This window comes from Vicugna pacos, chromosome 14 (genome assembly GCF_048564905.1).
Source record: "Vicugna pacos chromosome 14, VicPac4, whole genome shotgun sequence".
Classification (NCBI taxonomy): Eukaryota; Metazoa; Chordata; class Mammalia; order Artiodactyla; family Camelidae; genus Vicugna; species Vicugna pacos.
The window spans coordinates 37,753,367-37,770,778 of NC_133000.1; the positions used below are offsets into that span (position 1 = coordinate 37,753,367).

General features: G+C 35.0%; 1 pseudogene; it reads left to right on the forward strand.

Annotated features, from left to right (window-relative positions):
• The first annotated feature begins 13,463 nt into the window (after positions 1-13,463).
• Positions 13,464-17,412, forward strand: part of LOC102534926 (large ribosomal subunit protein P1 pseudogene) — a 48,150-nt pseudogene continuing 44,201 nt past the window's right edge.

Genomic DNA, 17,412 nt, shown 5'->3' on the forward strand with positions numbered 1-17,412 from the left:
TTCATTATATAAAGTATATCAATTTTGTTACCATATAAATATTCCAAAAAGTAAGGCTATCTATTTAATCCTGTTCTTGGAAAGAAAAGTTTAAAGTATTTCAATTAGCAATCTCCTAGATAATCACCATTATAGTAAAATAAATACTAATTAACATGATAATTTTGGCAATTAATTGATATCCAATCCATTCCTGTAGTCATTTTGTTAAACACCAGTTAAATATTCAATTTCTTTGCAAGTTTAATGTATTAATTAGGGTGATAAAACACATTTAATGCTTTCCTTGTTGAGATAATTATATGGAAACTAAATTAACTTACTTATGTTCATTTAAGTTTATTACTATATCATGTGTTTAGTATACAATAAATATGTTATCTAATTTAAATACTGAGAATGTGCTAAGGTTTATGTAATTCTAGACTGTTCAAGGAAAATTCCATAAAGCTTTCCTAGGAAAAATGATGTAAACTGGTTTCTGTGAGTCTTTTTGTATATTTTTTTGTATATTTAAATTATAGTTCTTAATATTGTATCTCTCTATATAAATATAGTTATTTACAATAACTAATTTTAATATTCTCTAGCCTTTGAAATTATTTTTTCTTGCTCATGTCTAATTTTTTTAACAGTTCTTACATTCTTTATTTTTTTAACATTTTTTATTGATTTATAATCATTTTACAATGTTGTGTCAAATTCCAGTGTTCAGCACAATTTTTCAATCATTCATGGACATATACACACTCATTGTCACATTTTTTTCTCTGTGAGTTATCATAACATTTTGTGTATATTTCCCTGTGCTATACAGTGTAATCTTGTTTATCTATTCTACAAAATTACTTAAATCCCTTTTATTTATAACAGTAAAAAAATTCTTCTAATATGCCAGTATTTTTAGAAAGCCATCATAAACTACATAGATATCTTCAAATTATTTATGGTGATATTTTATTTATCTTCAATTATTCAGAAAGAAATCTGAGTAAGTGACATATCTTTCTAGGATTGCTAACCATGAAAGGCTTAATGAAAATGCAAACACATACATGTTAAAGTATGTTTTTCTTTTAATTTTAAAACTTTTACAACCTAAATTTAAAATAAGTAATAAAGCATTTTGCTATTATGCTTATTCCTCAAATAGTCATGTAGACATCTGTCTCTTACTCATATTAGAAATATTTTAAAAATAATATTTATTGTACAAAATGCTTATATTGACCATCTATTTTTTTCTGAACACAGTAAAACTGTACAGTAATGCTCACTTTGAAAGTGCAAGTTACTGGCTTCTATCCAGTCCATCCTCTACTTTCCAGTCAGGCCAACCTAATATTCTTCTTTTCCAGGGGCTATTGGGTGAGTATTAAATATTTCCACCTTAGAAGCATTTGGACTTTTTATTTTTATTTTTGGTCAACTGTGTAAAGCATATTTTACTTGTACTTTATGTGTACATGTATGTTTGTATGTGTCTGTGTTTGTGAATAAAACTGTCATTTATTTAGTAATAGTACAGAATTGCATTGATCCCTTTACTGTTACAGCATATGCTCTATTTATATAACATATGTTCACTTGATGTTAGTTTGAACTTTGTAACAAAAGTAACGATAAATTCTTCTCATTCCAATCTCTTACAGTCTGAGAGTTTTCCTGTGAGGAGAGACCATTATCCCTACACTTATTAATGTATTCAATCAGAAATATTTGTTAACTATCTCTACATGTATGAGCTAAGCCAAGCAGATGGGAACACAGAGATTTAGGTACCACTCAATCCTCAGTCTCTGCTTAGTTGCTGGGAATGAGTAGAGGCCCAAAATATATATACACACACACACACACACACATATATATATGTGTGTGTGTGTGTATATATATAGGCAGTTAGATTTGACCCCTGTTTGTTACAAGAAATAATAATAAAATGCAGTCACAGAAGTGCATAAAAAGCTCACATTCTGGAAGTTCAAAGTTAAGCACACTGGATATATATCTATGTATGGAATAATTCCTCCTGAAAAAGATCTGAGGTCCAATGGAACAGCTATTGCACATAGAAAGGCAGCATAGAAATAAATAGAAAAGATGGAGACACAGTATCAAAAAGAATCCCACCCTTGATGCAATATGCAATGATTTGTGTAGGGAGGAATATTGATGAGGGCCAAAGCACAGACTTAACTGCTGTGAGACACAGTGATATAACAGCAGTTTAAAAGACACCTAGACTGTGTGGGAAGGAAATTCATTCACTAACCCTGCAGCTTCTGCCAAACATGCAGGGAACTGCTGGAGCCCTCCCCAGGATCAGAGGTACTTGAAAAAGTTATTGCTTGAGTTCCCCCAAAGACTCTTCCCTGTCCATGCCCCCAAGCCAGCCTTGAATGCAATATGTTCTGGGACTGCTGTAGGCCCAGACCCAATTCAGCTCCAGCCTCCCAGCCAAGGTGACCTTGGGCAAGCACTACCCCAGGGATTGATCCAGCCTGGTCCCACACCAGGTCTAACTGTCCCAACAAGTGACCTCAGTGCAGCATTCTCTAGAAAGTCCCCATATCTTTTAGCTTCAGCAAGTCTGCCAAAGACATCAGGCACACTCCACACAGGGGTTACTCCCACACAAGGCCATGCCTGCAAAACTAAGAGGGTAGTTGCTTTGCTTAACTCATAGAAATCAAAAATGAAAGTAAAACAAAATGAGGAGATAAAGAAATATGTTTCAACTAAAGTAAAAAAAAAAAATCCCAGGGGGAAAACCCTAATTAAACAGAAATAAATAATTCTGAATCACAGAAGAAAGTGTTCAAAGAAATGATCGCAAGGATGCTTACAGAACTGTGGAGAAGAATGGAGGAACTTAGGGAGAACCTTAACAAACAGAAAATATAATAAAGAACTAATCATAGCTAGAATATAACTAAAATAAAATAAAAAAGTGCTAGACGGATTTGACAGTAAATTGGATGATACAGAAGAACAGATTAGTGAACCAGAAGATAGAGTAGTAGAAATCTCTCAAATATCTCTTTAAAGAAAAAAAAAATGTGAGGAGAGTTTAAGAAACTTTGGCACAAGATAAAGCATACCAATGTACACATTAAAGAGATCCCAAGAAGAGACTAATAAAGGAATAGAAAACTTATTTGAAGAAAAAAAATGCTTGAAAATTCCCTAACCTGGGGAAGGAACAGATATCTAGGTTCAGGAAGCATGGAGAAACCCAAACAAGATAAACTCAAAGAAATTCACACCAGGAAAATTATAATTAAAATGGCAAAAGATTCATAGTTTAAAATGAAAAGAGAAAGTTAAAGGCAGCAAGAGAAAAACAGCTAATCAAATACAAGGGAAACTCCATCAGATCATCAGGTGATTTGTTAGCAGAAACTTGGTAGATCAAAAAGGAGTGGCAGGATATATTTAAAGTGCTGAAAGAAAAAACAATATATCTGACAAGATAATCATTTAGATTGTAAGGTGAAATAAAAAGTCTCTCAGATAAGCAAAAACTAAAGGGGTTTATCATCATTAAATCAGCCTTACAAGAAATGCTAAAGTTTCCTCAAAGTGAAAAAGAAGGCCACAACACCCCCCAGAAAAAAAGTAGTAAAATTAACTATAACTACAATAAGCAGTTAAGGGAGAAACAAAATAAAAGTTATAAAAGATGGGATTTCAAAATTGTAGAATAGATAAACAAGATTATACTGTATAGCACAGGGAAATATACACAAAATCTTATGGTAGCTCACAGAGAAAAAAATGTGACAATGAGTGTGTATATGTCCATGTATGACTGAAAAAATTGTGCTGAACACTGGAATTTGACACAACATTGTAAAATAATTATAAATTAATAAAAAATGTTTAAATAAAAAATGCCATCAAAAACATGAATTGTGGGGATGGAATAAAAAAATAGTGTTCCTAAAATGTCTTTGAACTTATGCAATGAACAGCTTAAAAGAAATGGCTATATATAGAGAGATCAATAATATGAACATTATGATAACCAAAAACCTCAAAACCTAAAACGGATACACAAAACAGTAAAAATTAAAGAATCCATCAAACCACCAGGAAACCAAGAGAAGACAAAAACAGAGAATAACTACAAAAACACTCAGAAACCAGTTAACAAAATGGCAAAAAAATAGATACCTATCAATAACTACTTTAAATGTGAAAAGACCAAATCCAAAGACTCCAGTCAATCAAAAGACAAGGGGTTGATGAATGGATAAATTCAACAAGACCCATATACTATACCACTTACAAGAGGCTCACTTTAGATCTAAAGAGACACATAGAGTGAAAGTAAAAGGATAGAAAAAGATATTCCATGAAAATGGAAAGAAAGGAAAGCCAGGTAGCAATACACATAACACAAAAAATAGCATTTAAAGTGAAGATATGAAAGATAAATGAAAGATAAAGGATGTGGCATAATTATAAAGAGGTCAATACAACAAGAGGATATAAAATCTATAAACATTTATGCACCAAACATAGGAGTACTGAAATATCTAAAGCAAATATAAACAGAAATACAGAGAGAAATAGGCAGCAGTGCAATAATAGGAGGAAAATTTAAAATTCCACTTAACAACAGTGGATAGATCACCCAGACAGAAAATCAATAAGAAATCACTCACCTTAAATGACACATTAGCTCAGATGGTTTTATATATACTGAACATTCCATCCCAAAGCAGATTATACATTCTTTTCAAGTGCACATGAAACAGTCGCCAGGAGAAATTACATGCTGGGTCACAAAACAAGTCTCAATACATTTAGGAAGACTGAAATCATTTCAAGCATCATTTCTGACCATAAGGGCATGAAAATATATATTCACTAAAGGAAGAAAACTGGTAAAAACACAAACACATGGATACTGAAAAACATGCTACTAAACAACCAATGAGTCAAAATAGAAATAAAAAAGGAAATTAAAAAAAAAAATGGAGACAAATGAAAATGGAAATGCAACAACCCAAAATCTATAGGACTCAGTAAATGTACTTCTAAGAGGAAGTTGATAGTAATATAGGCCAAGTTTAAGAAAAAAGAAAAATCTCAAGTAAATAATCTAAACATGCACTTAATAGAACTAGGAAAAGAATAATAAGCAAAGCCCAAAAGTCATAGAAGGAAAGAAATAATAAAGATCAGAGAGGAAATAAATGATGTAGAGATTAAAAAGACAATGGAAAATATCAATGAAACTGAATTCATTCTTTGAAAAGATAAACATAATTGATGAATCTATAGCTAGACTTACCAAGAAGAATAGAAAGCCTAAATAAATGAAATCATAAATAAAAGAGAAATTGCAAGTAACAATACAGAAATACAAAGGATCATAAAACAATACTATGAAAAATTATATGCCAAAAAATAGACAACGTACAGGGAATTGACAAATTCCTAAAAACATAAAATCTCTTGAAATTAAATCATGAAGAAATAGAAAATTTGAATGATGAGGAGTAATAAAACTGAAATAGTCATTTAAAAACCCAAAACTAAGTCATCCACATCCTGATGATTTCACAGGTGAATTCTACCAAATATTTAGAGAAGAGCTAACACCTATCCTTCCCAAATTGTTTCAAATAATTGAAAAGATTGGAACATTGTCAAACTCATTTTACAAGGCCAGAATCTCCCCATACCTAGGCCAGAAAAAGACACCACACAATAAGGAAATTTCAGTCCAATATCACTAATGAACATTGATGCAAAAATCCTCAACATAATACTAGCAAATCAAGTTCAACAAACACTAAAAGGACCATACATTATGATCAAGTGGAATACATTCTAAGGATGCAAAGGTGGTTTTAGCATCTGTAAATCAATCAATGTGATAGATCACATGAACAAACTAAAAGAGAAAAATCATAAGATCTCTATAAATGTAGTAAAAGCATTTGACAAATATCAACTTCATTTATGATAAAAGCTCCCGAGAAAGTTAACAAAAAACATACCACAATATAATAAAAATCATATATGACAAACCCACAGCCAACATCATGTTCAGCAGTGAAAAGCTGAAAGCATTTCCTTTAAGATCAGGAACAAGACAAATATGCCCACTCTCAACACTTTTATTCAACATAGTATTGGAAGTCCCAGCCACAGAAACCAGACAAGAAAAATAAATTAAAAGAATTCAAATGGGAAAGGAAGAAATAAAACTGTCACTGTGCACATGACTTGATGGTATATGTAGGAAACCCTAAAGTCTCCACCAAAAAAGATTAGAACTATTATATGAATTCATTAAAATTTCAAGATACAAAATTAATATGTAGTAATATGTTATATTTCTATACACTAATAACAAACTATGAGAAAGAGAAATAAAGGAAATAATCTTATTCACAAATGCATGGAAAAGTTTAAAATATCTAGAAATAAATTTAACCAAGGAGGTAAATGATCTTTACTCTGAAAATTGTAAGATACTGAGGAAAGAAATTGAATATAGCACAAGTAAATGGAAAGTTATACCTTGCTGATGGAGTGAAGAATAAATATTGTTAAATTGACCATATTTCCTATGACAATCTACAGATTCAATTCAAACTCTATCAAAATAACCATGTCATTTTTCAAAGACTTCGGACAAGTAATCTTAAAATTTGTATGAAGCACAAAATAAAACCTTGCATAGCCAGAACAATCTTGAGAAGAAAGAATAAAGCTGGAAGTATAATGCTCCCTGACTTCAAACTATACTACAAAACTACAGTAATCAAAACATCATGGTACTGGCACAAAAACAGACACAGAGATTAATGAAATAGAATTGAGAGCCCAGAAATAAATAATTATGTGGTCAATTAATCTATGACAAATTAGGCAAGAATATACAATGGGGGAAAGGTGGTCTTTTTAATAAATGATGTTGGGAAGACTGAAAAGCAAAAGAATCAAATAGTATCACTCTTTACACCATATACAAAAATAAACTTAGATTAAAGACTTAATGTTAGTTTTGAAAACATAGGTCTCCTAGAAGAAAATGTAAGTGGTAACTTCCTTGACATTGGTCCCAGCAACATTTTTTTAGGGGGGGAGGTATTTCTCCTCAGAAAAAGAAAATAAAAGCAAAAATAAACAAATGGGAATACATCAAACTACAAAGTTTTATCACAGTGAAATGTATCATTAACAAAATAAAGAAGAACCCTACTGAATGGGAGAAGACATTAGCAAATGATATAATTGATAAGGAGTTAATATCCAAAGTATATACAGAACTCATGCAACTTAACATCAAAGAAACAAACAACCTGATTAAAAGCTGGGCAGAGGACCTGAATAAACATTTTTCCAAACAAAATATACAGAAGGCCAACAGACACATGAAAAAGTGTTCAACATCACTAAGCATCAGGGAAATGCAAATCAAAATCACAGTGATGTAAGTAACATCTCACATCTGTTATAACGGTTGTTATCAAAAGACAAGAAACAAGCGTGGTAAGATTGTGGAGAAAAGAGAACCCTTCTACACTGTTGGTGTAGCCACTATGGAAAACAGTATGGAGTTTTCTCAAAATACTAAAAATAGAACTACCTTACTATCCAGCAATTTTGCTTCTGGATATTTATCTGGAGAAAATTAAAATAGTAATTTGAAAAGAGATATATGTATATCCTTATGTTCATTGTAGTGTAATTGTATTTATTGTGGTAGTGATTTCTTAAGGATTAAAAATATCAAATCACGAGAGACGGAGAAGATGGCAGAGTAAAAGGACGCTCGTAAGTCACCCTCTCCCACAAATACACCAAGAACCACATCTACAGACCCACTCAGTCAACCAGAGCACCTGCGGAACTCTGACAGAACATCGCCCTCTTCAAAAGATAAAGACACCAAAAATCTGGTAGCAGAAAAGGAAAAAAGAAAGAACAAAAGGCAAAGCAGGGCAGGACAGATACCGCGGGGATGGAGCCACAAAGGAGGACTGGCGCTTACTCGCTGGGTATCCCCTCTCCAACTGAGAGGCCAGCGGGACAGAGGGGGGGCCTCCGAGGCTCGGATCTGTACAGAGAAGCCCTTGACTGACAGAACTAAGTTAAATGGGCACAGAGTTTGCCCCTGACACCCAGCATGAGACGCGGGCCAGCAGCAGCGGGCAGGGCCAGGTGGAGGACGGGGGCGGCTGCACGGAGGCAGCCCCGGGGGAACGCAAGGGGCTGCTCGCTGTGGCTGTGGGTGCACAGGGCAGAACAACCTGGGTCCTCCATAAAACAGCAAGGTTGATGTGCTCTGTGGGGGAAGGGTGCATACCCCCATATCTGGAAACCCACGGAAACTTTTCGGGGGAAGAGAGGAGGGGCTCAGGCACAGCCGCCATATCCTCCAGCGCTTAGCACCAGGCAGGGGCGGGGGCAGGGGCAAAACCTGCATCTGCACCAAAGGGCTTAACAGCCTCAAAGGCCAGACTGAGACAGGCCTACAGCCCGGGGCAGATAGGATCCTTCCATCCTGGTCCCTCAGAGAGCTTGCTCCACAAAGACAAACAAGGAGCTGGGTTTTGGCTCGGAGTAGGGACAAGGCTGTCCCTCCATCTTCCCTGAGCCCACCTGCGGAGCGCCAACCAGGGCGGAGAGCCGACCAGGGCAGAGAGCGCACCCACACAGAGCAGCGGAGCTACCGGCGGCTCAGGTAGAGGGAGAGCGGCCCCCCGCCTTTCGGGCAGGAACACAGCCCCTGACCGTGGTCCTGGGAGGGGGCACGACCCGCCCTCTTACCTGGCAGGTGCGGGGAGCCGCTCGTGACGGAGGGCTGCCGAGCACAAAACTTGGGCGTAAAACCCCAAAGTGCAGGGCGCCAGGCTCTGAGATTGAGGCTGCCGAGCACAAAGGTTGGGCCTAAACTCCCACAGTGCGGGGCGCCCGGCTCAAAGGTCAATTGACTCAGAACAATCTCTGTCCCGCCACACTTTTTACTAAAGAATGCACCAGGTGCGTCTATGCCTGAGGAAATATCCTTGAGCTACTAAGTCACAAAGGACCTTCAGAGGGAGAGATACAATCGGCACACAAATCAGTAATCTTTTTAGAGAACAATCACCTGAGCTAAATATACACAAGTCACGATGTTAGCCTAGAGGAACAATGTCTTAGCTTATCATCTTGGTTCCAGGAACTCTTAATCTTAGTTTTACAAGAACTGTAAACAATAATGATGTCTGTAACAATATACAAGTTAATGGTGTTAGTACACGCCTTAAAACAATACCTTTGCCTACAGGCAGGAATGTATGAGCTAATGGGTTAAAATCATATAAATTGACTGCAAGAAATAAACTCGTTGTCCACTATTGGCCTAGCGTCTTGCGGGCTACAGTGAGACCCTCTCAACCCCAACTTTTCTTGTCTTGTTGTCTCTTTGTTACGTCTTTCCTTTTCTCAGTCCTGCAGCACAGGTTTCTGGACCTGATCGATTGTCGGCTGGCTCCGACAGGCAGGTCTGCAACATCTGACTGCGGCATCTGGAGGGGCAGTGACCCGCCCGCCCACAGCAGAGGAGAGCTGCACATGACCCAGTGTTAGGAGGAGGCGCGATCGGCTTGCCAACAGGTACTGGGAGCAGCACAGAAGAGGGCGCCAACAGAGGGCCTCTGAAAAGAACAAGCTGAGATTCCAAAACAGGAGGAAGACAGAAAGAATTCACATTTAAAACACACAGACTCCAGAAGAACACCGACAACCCCCCCTTTTTTATTTTAAATCTGTTTTTACCTGTTCTATTTTCTATTACTCTCTTAAATTTTACTTCTTAATTCATTTCTAATTCTCTTGGGTTTGATGTCCTGTTATTGATTAGACACAGGTTTCAAATACATCTATTCATCTCCCCCACTTTTTTTTTAAAGGTTTTAAAAGGAAGTCTCAACTCGATTAATACTCTGCTTCAACTCGCTCTTCTATTATTCATTATACACTGTTTTCAAACCCTCTTTCTTCCCTCCTTTAAAATTCTTTCTCTCTCTCTCTTATTTTTTCTAAGTTCTATTCCTAAGTAGGCATTAGATAGATAAAATCCTTAAGATCCAAAATAGACAACTGATACTCCATAAACCACAGTGCCAGAGAGGTATGAGTAAGATGAAGAAGCAGAGAAACATTTCCCAATTAAAAGAACAAGAGGAATGCTCTGAAAGAAAGATCAATGAAATAGACATTGATAGCCTACCAGATCAAGATTTCAAAAAAGGAGTGATCAAATTGCTGAAGGAGTTAAAAGAGATAGTGTTTAGAGATATAAAATACGTCAAATGAAATTAAAGCTATAAAGAATAGCCAAGTAGAACGGGTGAACACATTGACAGAGAGGAGGAATGATCTAATAGCTGTGCAAAGCAGACTAGATAATGCAAAGGAAAGAATTAGTGACCTAGAAGACAGGACAATAGAAAGCACCCATTCAGAAGAACTATAAGAAAAACAAATAAAAAATAATGAAAATAACATAAGGGACCTATGGGATAATATACAGTGTCCCAATCTTCACATAATAGGGATCCCAGAAGTGGAAGAAGAATAAAAGGGGATTGAAAAGGTTTTTGAAGAAATCATAACTGAAAACTTCCCGAACTTAAAGAAGGAATCAGATATCCAAGTACAGGAAGTTCAGACGGTCCCAAACAGGAAGAATCCAAATAGACCCACACCAAGACATATCATAATCAAGATGGCCAGAGTCAAGGATAAAGAAATGATTCTAAAGGCAGCAAGAGAAAAGTAAAGAGTAAGTTACAAGGGAACCCCCATAAGGCTCTCAGCTGATTTCTCTACAGAAACACTACAGGCTAGAAGGGAGTGGCAAGATATGTTCAAAGCCCTGAATGAAAAAAAGATGCAGCCTAGGATACTTTATACAGCAAGGCTATCCTTTAGGATAGAAGGAGAAATTAAGAGTTTCACAGACAAAAAAAAAAAAAAAACTGCAGGAGTTTAGCAACACTAAACAGAAGCTAAAAGAAATATTGAAAGGGCTATTCTAAATAGAAAAGCAGCAGGATGCTACAGAAATGAGAAACTCAAAACTGGAAAGGTGATAACTCATGAACTACAAATAAAGAAAACACGAAATTATAAAAGAAGACATACAAATCACTGAGAGTGGGAGAGGGAGGCAGGTAAATATAGAAAATTTTTTTCTTTCTTTTTTAAATTTTTTTACCAGTAGGATTGGTTTGAGATCATGTTACTCCCAGTTTAATAAAAACAGTTACATTAATGGGATAATAGGTTTACAAAAAAGGGTTACCACAAGTCAAAAATTTACAAGAGAATCACAAAAATTAAATAAAATCCATGATAATACAAAGGAAAATAACTAAACCACAAAAGGAAGAAGAAAGGAACAAAGAGAATATACCAATTCAACTGCAAAGATAACTTCAAAATGGCAATAAACACACTTCTATCATTAATTACTGTAAATGTTATTGGACTAAATGCTCAAGTCAAAAGACATAGAGTGGCAGACTGGATAATAAAGCAAGTACCTTCAATATGCTGCATACAAGAAACCCACTTTAGGGAGAAGGACACAAATAGATTGAGAGTGAAAGAATGGAAAAGGATATTCTATGCAAATGGAAAAGCCAAAAAAGCAGGTGTTGCAGTACTGATTTCAGACAAAATAGACTTTAAAACAAAGGCCATAAAGAAAGATAAAGAAGGACATTTCATAATGATTAAAGGAGTGATACAAGATGAAGATATTACACTCATTAATATATATGCAACCAATATAGGAGCACCTAAGTACATACAAGAATTACTACAGAGATAAAGGGGGATATTGATGGGAATACAATCATAGTTGGAGATTTTAACACTGCATTAACATCACTAGACAGATCTTTCAGACAGAAAATAAACAAGGCAACAGAGAAATAAATACTACAATAGAAAAAGTAATTTGGTGTATATTTTCAGAGCATTACACCCCCCAAAAATAGGATATACTTTCTTTTCAAGTGCACATGGAACACTTTCCAGGATCAATAATGTACTTGGGCAGAAAAGAAACCTCAACAATTTTAAGAAGATAGAAATTATCTCAAGCAACTTTACTGACCACAATGCCATGAAAATAGAAATCAAGAACAGAGAAACAAGGAGAAAAAAAGGAAAGAATGGAGATTAAACACTATGTTATTGAAAAAACAATGGATCGATGAGGAAATCAAAGCTGAAATTTAAAAATACCTTGAGACAAATAATAATGAAAGCACAACCACTCAAAACCTATGGGACACAGCAAAGGCAGTGCTAAGAGGGAAGTTTATAGCGATACAGGCCTTCCTCAAAAAAGAAGAACAATCTCAGATAAACAAGTTAACCAACCACTTGAATGAATTAGAAAAAGAAGAACAAAAAGACCCAAAAAGCAGCAGAAGGAAGAAAATAATAAAGATCAGAGAGGAATTAAATACAATAGAGATTAACAAGACCATAGAAAAAATCAACCAAACCAAAAGCTGGTTTTTTGAAAAAGTAAATAAAATTGACAAGCCTCTGGTCAAACACACAAAGAAGAAAAAAGAGACCACAAACTAGCAAAATAAGAAAGGAAAATGGAGAAATTACAACAAACAAAATAGAAATACAGAATATCATATGAGAATATTATGAAAATCTATATGGAACCAAACTGGATAACCTAGAGGAGATGGACAAGTTCCTGGAAACAAACTGTCCACCAAAACTGAATAAAGAAGAAACTGAATACTTGAACAATCCGATCATTAGAAAGGAAATAGGTATAGCAATTAAAAACCTCCCTACAAATAAAAGTCCAGGACCAGACCGCTTCACCAGGGAATTCTACCAAACATACAAAGAAGAACTCATACCAGTCCTTCTCAAACTCTTCCAGAAGATTGAAAAGGAGGAGAAGATTGAAAACTCATTCTATGAAGCCACCATCACCCTGATACCAAAACCAGGCAAAGACACTACAAAAAAAATGATAATTATAGGCCAATATCACTGATGAACATAGACGCCAAAATCCTCACCAAAATTCTAGCAAATAGAATCCAACAACACATAAAAAATATTATACATCATGACAAAGTGTGGTTCATCCCAGGGACACAAGGCTGGTTCAACATACGCAAATCAATCAATGTAATACATCACATCAACAAGAGAAAGGACAAAAACCACATGATCATCTCAATCGAAGCAGAAAAAGCATTTGATAAAATTCAACACCCATTTATGATAAAAACTCTCTCCAAAGTGGGTATAGAGGGAACATATCTCAACATCATAAAAGCTATATATGACAAACCTACAGTCAGCATAGTACTCAATGGTGAAAAACTCAAAAGCTTCCCACTAAAATCTGGGAGAAGACAATGATGCCCACTATTACACTCCTATTCAACACAAACATGAAAGTCCTAGCTACAGCAGTCCGGAAAGAGAAGGAATTAAAAGGGACCCGAATTGGAAAAGAAGAGGTAAAACTGTCATTATATGCTGATGACATGTTACTATATATAGAAAACCCTAAAAGATCCACAAAAAAGCTACGAGAGCTGATTGAAGAATTCAGCAAGGTAGCAGGTTACAAAATTAACGTTCAAAAATCAGTTGCATTTCTTTACACTAACGATAAATCAACAGAAAAATAAAGTAAAGGAACAATCCCCTTTAAAATAGCACCCAAAGTAATAAAATATCTGGGAATAAATCTTACAAAGTAGGTGAAAGAATTATACACAGAAAACTATAAACCATTGATGAAGGAAATTAAACAAGACTTTAAAAAATGGAAAGATATTCCATGCTCTTGGATTGGAAGAATCAATATTGTTAAAAAGGTCACACTGCCCAAGGAAATCTACAGATTTGATGCAATCCCTATTCAATTACCCAGGACATATTTTCAGAACTAGAACAAATCATAATAAAATTTATATGGAACCATCAAAGACCTAGAATTGCCAAAGCATTACAGAAGAGAAAGATAGTGGCTGGAGGAATAACTCTCCCAGACTTCAGACAATACTATAGAGCTACAGTCATCAAGACAGCATGGTATTGGTACGAAAACAGACATATAGAGCAATGGAACAGAATGGAGAGCCCAGAAATGAACCCACAAACTTTTGGTCAACTCATCTTCAACAAAGGAGGCAAGAATATACAATGGAATCAACACAGTCTCTTCAGCAAATGGTGTCAGGAAAACAGGACAGCAGCGTGTAAAACAATGAAGCTAGAACACTCCCTTACACCATACACAAAAATCAACTGAAAATTGATCAAAGACTTAATCATAAGAGAAGATACAATAAACCTCCTAGAGGAAAACATAGGCAAAACATTATCTGACATACATTTCAAAAGTTTTCTCCTAGAAGAAATAAAAGCAAGAATAAACAAATGGGACCTAATGAAACTTACAAGCTTCTGCACAGCAAAGGAAACCAGAAATAAAACCTACGGAATAGGAGAAAATTTTTGCAAGTGAAACCGACAAAGGCTTGATCTCCAGAATATATAAGCAGCTCATAAGACTCAATAAGAAAAAGATAAACAACCCAATCCAAAAATGGGCAGAAGACCTAAACAAGCAATTCTCCAAGGATGACATACAAATGATTAATAGGCACATGAAATAATGCTCAATATCAGTAATTATCAGAGAAATGCAAATCAAAACTACAATGAGGTATCACCTCACACCAGTCAGAATGGCCGTCATTCAAAAATCCACAAATGACAAATGCTGGAGAGGCTGTGGAGTAAGGGGAACCCTCCTACACTTCTGGTGGGAATGCAGTTTGGTGCAGGCTCTATGGAAAACAGTGTGGCGATTCCTCAAACGACAAGGAATAGACTTACCTTATGACCCAGGAATCCCACTCCTGGGCTTGTATCCAGAAGGAACCCTACTTCAGGATGACACCTGCACCCTAATGTTCATAGCAGCACTATTTACAATAGCCAAAACATGGAAACAGCCTAAATGTCCATCAACAGGTGACTGGATAAAGAAGTGGTGGTATATTTATACAATGGAATTCTATACCGCCATAAAAACTGACAACATAATGCCATTTGCAGCAACATGGATGCCCCTGGAGAATGTCATTCTAAGTGAAGTAAGCCAGAAAGAGAAAGAAAAATACCATATGAGATTGCTCATATGTATAATCTAAAAAACAAAAACAAAAACAAACAAACAAAAAGAAAGCATAAATACAGGACAGAAATAGACTCACGGACAGAGAATACAGACTTGTGGTTACCAGGGTCGTGGAGGGTGGGAAGGGATAGACTGGGATTTTAAAATTGTAGAATAGATAAACCAGATTACACTGTATAGCACAGGGAAATATACACAAAATTTTATGATAACTCACAGAGAAAAAAATGTGACAATGAGTGTGTATATGTCCATGAATGACTGAAAAATTATGCTTGACACTGGAACTTGACACAACATTGTAAAATGATTATAAATCAATAAAAAATGTTAAAAAAATAAAAAAAATCAAATCACTATGTTTCACATGTGAATCTAATATATGTTAATTATAACTTAATAAAAAGAGTAAAAGTAATTCTGGACATAAAGGGAAGCAGAATCTCTTTTATACTGTGTATATTCAATACGTGTATGTTAAATTGCATTAAGCTTTTTTTATCACTCAGTAGATTTCTTAGCCTCTTCTAGCCTATTTAATTACTGAGGAATTACTTTTTTGTAGTTTGCAATTCATGGGACATCCAGCAAGTCCCCTGACGAAAATATTTTTCCCATGACAATTTATAAGTACTATAGGAATCATAGAACAAAGTACTGAAAATAATAAAGAAATGATAAATCAAAATATTGACAAATACGTATTTCATGAATTGCTAGTTGTATTCCTTCTATAATTTCTTTACACATCATTTTGAGAGAGTCTAATTATGCATTAAGGTAAAGAAGTACATCTTCCTTATATTGAATAATTTTATTTTACATAGAGTTTATGCCAGGGGCTGCCACACTTCCCATATAAGAATATTATGCTCCTGGGCTATGGTCACACATCCAGAGAAAGCTTTGAAAATTACAGACACAGACACACACACAGATACAACTGCACTACTGCACATATATACACAGCTTCTATCGCATCAAGGTGAATTTAATTCTTCCATCAGTCCTAATTTCCATCTCTTTTTCCATGTCTAATTTTTCATTTTTCATACTGGTTATTTGCATTTCCTAGCCTCATAATTTTCTTGGTTTGCTTTGTTAGGACTAGAAATGTGACTGTAGACAGCTTGCAGTGACATATGCACAGGCAGTGTCCAGTCCAAGCCAGTAGAAGGCTCTAGAGTTCTATTTTGTACTATGAATGAGATTAGATTATAATTGACTTAAAAATAGCTATTATTTATATATATATGTATATATTGATTATCCAGCATAAAATAAAGATGAATTCATTCTGAATAATTTTGACCTTTCATTTTATACTTTAATTGTTAAGCTACAGTAATAAGTCTAGAGAATCATGCATTTAAGTTATTCAATCCTTACTATAAGAGTTATAGTTACCTGAATATAAATGTAAAATATATGGTAAAGTAAAATATATGTAAGCGAAAATAACTTTTCCAACTGGATTGTAGGTGTAGCTTTGAAGCAAAAGAGATCATTCATCATATGCTTAACAGCTAACAGTGAAGAAAAACACAAAAATAGAAGTCATTAACTAAATCTCATTTTATATGCCCAAGCTCAAATTAATTAACAATGTGTTACCTTTAATTGGAGACCTTGAAAATGCATTTAGGTAAAAAAATACAACATTATAAAATAGAAATCAAAAGAAATTGATTTATACTTTAATATCCATGAAAACCTATAGTAGTCACATCCAAGCAACTTCCCCACTACCACAGAGAACTGTGCTATTTTAGACCTGGAGAAGATCTGAAGATATTCTTAAAAGAAAAAATCCCATCAACTGAAAAAAGGAAACTGAATTCTAGGAAAATCATGTGATTTATCCTGAAGGTAAACATTTGTTGACATTAGAATCGGGACCAAAACTCAGATCTCCTGACTCAATATATGTTAGATAAATACTTTAAATGGCACATAAAGTTCTGAATATAGATTTTCAGAATTGCATGTCATTTTTAATATAGACTTCAAGATTACATATATTGCTATATTTAACAACTATTCACATTTTCCCAAAAGTTGCACCTATTTTTGATAGTGCAATAAAATCTGGGCAGATATACAGCTTTAACAAAGCAGCATTTCTCCCATGTGACAATAAATACATTGTGTAAGACAATAAACAAGAGTAACCAACTGTTAAACTA